Genomic DNA, 7,500 nt, shown 5'->3' with positions numbered 1-7,500 from the left:
GGCCTAGGAAGACACGCTGATTCCTTCAGTGTAGCGCGCGTGCGGCCCAGAACATCTAAGGGCATCACAGACCTGTTATTGCTCAATCTCGTGCGGCTAGAAGCCGCCTGTCCCTCTAAGAAGAAAAGTAATCGCTGACAGCACGAAGGATGTCACGCGACTAGTTAGCAGGCTAGAGTCTCGTTCGTTATCGGAATTAACCAGACAAATCGCTCCACCAACTAAGAACGGCCATGCACCACCACCCACCGAATCAAGAAAGAGCTATCAATCTGTCAATCCTTCCGGTGTCCGGGCCTGGTGAGGTTTCCCGTGTTGAGTCAAATTAAGCCGCAGGCTCCACTCCTGGTGGTGCCCTTCCGTCAATTCCTTTAAGTTTCAGCTTTGCAACCATACTTCCCCCGGAACCCAAAAGCTTTGGTTTCCCGGAGGCTGCCCGCCGAGTCATCGGAGGAACTGCGGCGGATCGCTGGCTGGCATCGTTTATGGTTAGAACTAGGGCGGTATCTGATCGCCTTCGAACCTCTAACTTTCGTTCTTGATTAATGAAAACATACTTGGCAAATGCTTTCGCTTCTGTTCGTCTTGCGACGATCCAAGAATTTCACCTCTAACGTCGCAATACGAATGCCCCCGCCTGTCCCTATTAATCATTACCTCGGGTTCCGAAAACCAACAAAATAGAACCGAGGTCCTATTCCATTATTCCATGCACACAGTATTCAGGCGGGCTTGCCTGCTTTAAGCACTCTAATTTGTTCAAAGTAAACGTGCCGGCCCACCGAGACACTCACTCAAGAGCACCCTGGTAGGATTGCAACGGGGTCCGCCTCGGGACGCACGAGCACGCACGAGGCGCGTCGCACGCCTTCAGCTCGCCCCACCGGCAGGACGTCCCACGATACATGCCAGTTAAACACCGACGGGCGGTGAACCAACAGCGTGGGACACAAATCCAACTACGAGCTTTTTAACCGCAACAACTTTAATATACGCTATTGGAGCTGGAATTACCGCGGCTGCTGGCACCAGACTTGCCCTCCAATAGATACTCGTTAAAGGATTTAAAGTGTACTCATTCCGATTACGGGGCCTCGGATGAGTCCCGTATCGTTATTTTTCGTCACTACCTCCCCGTGCCGGGAGTGGGTAATTTGCGCGCCTGCTGCCTTCCTTGGATGTGGTAGCCGTTTCTCAGGCTCCCTCTCCGGAATCGAACCCTGATTCCCCGTTACCCGTTACAACCATGGTAGGCGCAGAACCTACCATCGACAGTTGATAAGGCAGACATTTGAAAGATGCGTCGCCGGTACGAGGACCGTGCGATCAGCCCAAAGTTATTCAGAGTCACCAAGGCAAACGGACCGGACGAGCCGACCGATTGGTTTTGATCTAATAAAAGCGTCCCTTCCATCTCTGGTCGGGACTCTGTTTGCATGTATTAGCTCTAGAATTACCACAGTTATCCAAGTAACGTGGGTACGATCTAAGGAACCATAACTGATTTAATGAGCCATTCGCGGTTTCACCTTAATGCGGCTTGTACTGAGACATGCATGGCTTAATCTTTGAGACAAGCATATGACTACTGGCAGGATCAACCAGGGAGCTGCGTCAACTAGAGCTGAGCAGCCGGCCGCCCGGGAGTGTGTCCCGGGGGCCCGCGCGAACACGCAAGCGTCCGCTCAATTATTCTGCAAACAGGAGGAGGCTGAGCTCCCCTGCACCATACACCTCGAAACCCTCTCAGGTCCCGGCGGCGCGCAGCGCCGTCCTAAGTACTTGGTCGGGTTCGAGAGAGGCGCAATCGCCCGGAGTTTGGCGAGTAGACGCTTTAGGTGCGACCACCCGTGCTCCCAACTGAGCTTGCCGCTGCCGACAGAGGCCCGGGAGCGTGCTGTCGTGGCATTGCCGGTGGGAGACAACACGCGCCACCTACGGTGACCGGCAGCTCCAACGCCAGCGCCACAGAAGGACAAAAGCCCCACTTGGGTGCCGAAGCGAACTCTCCCAGCACAGCGCACGCGCCAACACGTCCGCACAGCTGCGATACAAACCACCTGCGAGAACCGCAGAGGCGACCGAGCAGCAGACGGCGTCGCGGCGCCGAGCGCCGGGCGGCGGCGCATCCTCAGCGCACACAGTCCTCAATCGGACCAGCACACTGCAGATGTCCACCGCGCTTCGCACCGGGCCCGCGAGGACCTACTTTGGCCGCACGGCGCCGCGTGCAGGGTGCGCCGGCGCGCAGCTGCGCCGCCTGCCGCCTCCGTCGGCCGGCGCGCCTGCCACTGGCCGCCCCCACCAGCCGGCTGTAGCGCGTGCGCCCACGCACCGCGCGGCCAGCACGCCGGGAGGCCCCCCCTCACCGGCCGGGGACGGTCCCACCCAGCCACCGCCGCGTATCGCTTCACACCCAGATGCCATTCACGTTCGTGGGCATGGTGGGTATCGCTGGAACAACCGGTTGGTAGCTCAACCGATCGTCGCCATCACTGATTCACCTCTAGCGAGAACAACCGCACCACAACGGTTTACCAGTTGTTCATTTGCGTAACGTCACCAGCAAACGTAGGCGTCCATCGCCATTTGCAAATTCAACGATTGTTGCATGCCTGTGTCAGGTGTCACGACACACTATGTCTGCCCACATACACGCAACAACATGTGCACGCTTCGCGAACACGTGGAAGGTGGCCCCCGTACGTATGCGATGTCCATTGCGCGAACGACTGTCAACCGGCCTCTGTCGCATGTCGCAGATGTGGAACGCAGTGCACCATGCTATCACGGTGTGTGAGAAGAGACGACTACGTCTGACAACACGCGCCACTACATCAACAGACGGCTCATGCTGATCGCCATCCAGGGCATACCACACTGCAATCCAGCTCTTATAGGGAGACGACACGTAGCTGAGTGCACAACATTTGGACCGCATGGTTCGCCGTTGTTGGCGCAGTCGTTGTACGGTCACATGTACCACGATGTATCATTCAGTACATGAGGACCAATGTGCAGTACAGTGTGTGATTTGGACGTACAACATCAGCGGACAGTTGACACAGGCCGTACCACAGCGTAGGCTAAGTGCTTCGCCATGCAAATGCCAATGAACAACTGCAAATGCCAATGAACAACTGCAAAGGGCATTGAGCATGTACGTCCTGCTGCCATCCACATTACAGTGTATAGCTGCAAGGTGTTTAACATGAAGCGATACACTGGGGACCGGGCAGTGCGAGTAGCAAACTATATTGCGGGGGTTGCAGTTAGGCAACACTACACTAATTTAACGCGTCGTATGACAATTACAGAGCAGGTTAAGGCCCAACGTGTGTTGGGTTAAGGCCCAACGTGTGTTGGGTTAAGGCCCAACGTGTGTTGGGTTAAGGCCCAACGTGTGTTGGGTTAAGGCCCAACGTGTGTTGGGTTAAGGCCCAACGTGTGTTGGGTTAAGGCCCAACGTGTGTTGGGTTAAGGCCCAACGTGTGTTGGGTTAAGGCCCAACGTGTGTTGGGTTAAGGCCCAACGTGTGTTGGGTTAAGGCCCAACGTGTGTTGGGTTAAGGCCCAACGTGTGTTGGGTTAAGGCCCAACGTGTGTTACGTTACGGCGCAACGTGGGTTACGTTACGGCGCAACGTGGGTTGCGTTACGGCGCAACGTAGGTTACGTTACGGCGCAACGTAGGTTACGTTAAGGCGCAACGTAGGTTACGTTAAGGCGCAACGTAGGTTACGTTAAGGCGCAACGTAGGTTACGTTAAGGCGCAACGTAGGTTACGTTAAGGCGCAACGTAGGTTACATTAAGGCGCAATATAGGTTACATTAAGGCGCAATATAGGTTACATTAAGGCGCAATATAGGTTACATTAAGGCGCAATATAGGTTACATTAAGGCGCAATATAGGTTACGTTAAGGCGCAATATAGGTTAGGTTAAGGCGCAATATAGGTTACGTTAAGGCGCAATATAGGTTACGTTAAGGCGCAATATAGGTTACGTTAAGGCGCAATATAGGTTACGTTAAGGCGCAATATAGGTTACGTTAAGGCGCAATATAGGTTACGTTAAGGCGCAATATAGGTTAGGTTAAGGCGCAATATAGGTTAGGTTAAGGCGCAATATAGGTTAGGTTAAGGCGCAATATAGGTTACGTTAAGGCGCAATATAGGTTACGTTAAGGCGCAATATAGGTTACGTTAAGGCGCAATATAGGTTAGGTTAAGGCGCAATATAGGTTAGGTTAAGGCGCAATATAGGTTAGGTTAAGGCGCAATATAGGTTACGTTAAGGCGCAATATAGGTTAGGTTAAGGCGCAATATAGGTTAGGTTAAGGCGCAATATAGGTTAGGTTAAGGCGCAATATAGGTTAGGTTAAGGCGCAATATAGGTTAGGTTAAGGCGCAATATAGGTTAGGTTAAGGCGCAATATAGGTTACGTTAAGGCGCAATATAGGTTACGTTAAGGCGCAATATAGGTTAGGTTAAGGCGCAATATAGGTTACGTTAAGGCGCAATATAGGTTACGTTAAGGCGCAATACAGGTTACGTTAAGGCGCCATACAGGTTAGGTTAAGGCGCCATACAGGTTAGGTTAAGGCGCAATACAGGTTAGGTTAAGGCGCAATACAGGTTAGGTTAAGGCGCAATACAGGTTAGGTTAAGGCGCAATACAGGTTAGGTTAAGGCGCAATACAGGTTAGGTTAAGGCGCAATACAGGTTAGGTTAAGGCGCAATACAGGTTAGGTTAAGGCGCAATACAGGTTAGGTTAAGGCGCAATACAGGTTAGGTTAAGGCGCAATACAGGTTAGGTTAAGGCGCAATACAGGTTAGGTTAAGGCGCAATACAGGTTAGGTTAAGGCGCAATACAGGTTAGGTTAAGGCGCAATACAGGTTAGGTTAAGGCGCAATACAGGTTAGGTTAAGGCGCAATACAGGTTAGGTTAAGGCGCAATACAGGTTAGGTTAAGGCGCAATACAGGTTAGGTTAAGGCGCAATACAGGTTAGGTTAAGGCGCAATACAGGTTAGGTTAAGGCGCAATACAGGTTAGGTTAAGGCGCAATACAGGTTAGGTTAAGGCGCAATACAGGTTAGGTTAAGGCGCAATACAGGTTAGGTTAAGGCGCAATACAGGTTAGGTTAAGGCGCAATACAGGTTAGGTTAAGGCGCAATACAGGTTAGGTTAAGGCGCAATACAGGTTAGGTTAAGGCGCAATACAGGTTAGGTTAAGGCGCAATACAGGTTAGGTTAAGGTACGACATAGGTTAGGTTAAGGTACGACATAGGTTAGGTTAAGGTACGACATAGGTTAGGTTAAGGTACGACATAGGTTAGGTTAAGGTACGACATAGGTTAGGTTACGGTACGACATAGGTTAGGTTACGGTACGACATAGGTTAGGTTACGGTACGACATAGGTTAGGTTACGGTACGACATAGGTTAGGTTACGGTACGACATAGGTTAGGTTACGGTACGACATAGGTTAGGTTACGGTACGACATAGGTTAGGTTACGGTACGACATAGGTTAGGTTACGGTACGACATAGGTTAGGTTACGGTACGACATAGGTTAGGTTACGGTACGACATAGGTTAGGTTACGGTACGACATAGGTTAGGTTACGGTACGACATAGGTTAGGTTACGGTACGACATAGGTTAGGTTACGGTACGACATAGGTTAGGTTACGGTACGACATAGGTTAGGTTACGGTACGACATAGGTTAGGTTACGGTACGACATAGGTTAGGTTACGGTACGACATAGGTTAGGTTACGGTACGACATAGGTTAGGTTACGGTACGACATAGGTTAGGTTACGGTACGACATAGGTTAGGTTACGGTACGATATAGGTTAGGTTACGGTACGACATAGGTTAGGTTACGGTACGACATAGGTTAGGTTACGGTACGATATAGGTTAGGTTACGGTACGATATAGGTTAGGTTACGGTACGATATAGGTTAGGTTACGGTACGATATAGGTTAGGTTACGGTACGATATAGGTTAGGTTACGGTACGATATAGGTTAGGTTACGGTACGATATAGGTTAGGTTACGGTACGATATAGGTTAGGTTACGGTACGATATAGGTTAGGTTACGGTACGATATAGGTTAGGTTACGGTACGATATAGGTTAGGTTACGGTACGATATAGGTTAGGTTACGGTACGATATAGGTTAGGTTACGGTACGATATAGGTTAGGTTACGGTACGATATAGGTTAGGTTAAGGTACACATTGTTGTAAGGAAAGGTTTAATGGGGGGCGGGGCGGCCGGTTTGTTGATTGTGATTATAGTAAGTGGATGCCTGCGGCATCATCTGATTTGCCACGTCAGGATGCACCTTTGGCTCATGACAGGCGGCGCTCTCATTCCATGCTTGTGGCAGACCTGTGTCTTTCATTCCTGCCATTGTTTGTGTGCTGTGAGAGGAGGCAGTATTGTGATGTTGGGTGCACCCCTGTGTAGGACATGTGTGGGTGTTGGTGGCTTGGCTGAGCAATGGTGGTTGTCGGGTGGGTGGGATATTCTGTTTTCTGAGTGGACCTCCCAGTCTGGTTATGACAGTGTGGATTGTCTAATGTGGCGGAGAGGATGCACTGGGTGTTGTTCCATGCTGGTGCTTACATATTGTCTGTGTGCGTGTTACAGGCAGAGAGTAGTGCGTGATAAGGGTGTGTGGCTGACGTGTGGTTGTGATTGTGAGCAGAGTCTTTCAGCATGTATACGGACAGTTGTATACATTATCTGTATTCTGATGGCTCTATCTATTACTAATCAGCGCCGTGTATACGTTTAATCCGGTTCCAGTCGAAACTGTTGTATCTCTGTACATTAGTGACACGGCGAGCCCGCTATGTAGTTACTCGTCTCGGCAGCTTCCACCGGTGTATGGCAAATGATTATAAGGAATCAGTCTAGTCGTCAATACCGATGGTGTGACGTCACATGTCTGGGGTGGGGGACGCTGCGCCCTTCCGGTGGGTCATGGCCTAGAAAGACTCTTCCCACGCAGGGGGGCGTGGACTGTCATTGACTCTTCCGAGTAATATACTTGCCGTACGTTTTTGCGACTGCGAGTGCAACGCTCACCGGTACCGACATGGATGGAGCGCCTCCTAGCTGACCGCTCAGCATCGGCATTCGTACAGAGAGCAACGCGATCGCGTCTCTAGCTCGTAACTGGTACAGCTCGCAGCTCATGTATAGGGACAGCGGGAATGTCGCATATTGGACGTACCTCTTTTTTTTTTTTTTTTTTTCTTTATTGTAATTTGGACACCCCATACAAGGTGGGCTGGCAGCGGAACAGTGTACTCCGCTCTTCAGCCATAAGCAGTACAAGAAAAAAGAAAGGGAGACAGACAAGTAACAGAATGGCGGTTAAAAAACAGGAGATACAATAGGTAAAAAACATGAAGCCGTTCACACTTGACGAAACAAACAAGAAAAACCGTCGGCACTGGGCACAAACA

The 7,500-nt window shown here is 50.7% G+C and overlaps 1 non-coding gene across 1 annotated transcript in view; it reads right to left on the bottom strand.

Annotated features, from left to right (window-relative positions):
• LOC124584035 overlaps positions 1-1,608 on the bottom strand; it is a 1,910-nt gene extending 302 nt beyond the window's left edge. Inside the window, exon 1 of the ribosomal RNA XR_006974454.1 lies at positions 1-1,608. This exon is cut by the window's left edge and continues 302 nt beyond it. This is a non-coding gene — a ribosomal RNA (small subunit ribosomal RNA).
• Positions 1,609-7,500: the final 5,892 nt, after the last annotated feature.

This window comes from Schistocerca americana, unplaced genomic scaffold (assembly GCF_021461395.2).
Source record: "Schistocerca americana isolate TAMUIC-IGC-003095 unplaced genomic scaffold, iqSchAmer2.1 HiC_scaffold_47, whole genome shotgun sequence".
NCBI lineage: Eukaryota > Metazoa > Arthropoda > Insecta > Orthoptera > Acrididae > Schistocerca > Schistocerca americana.
This window is presented reverse-complemented; position numbering and strand designations above follow the sequence as displayed.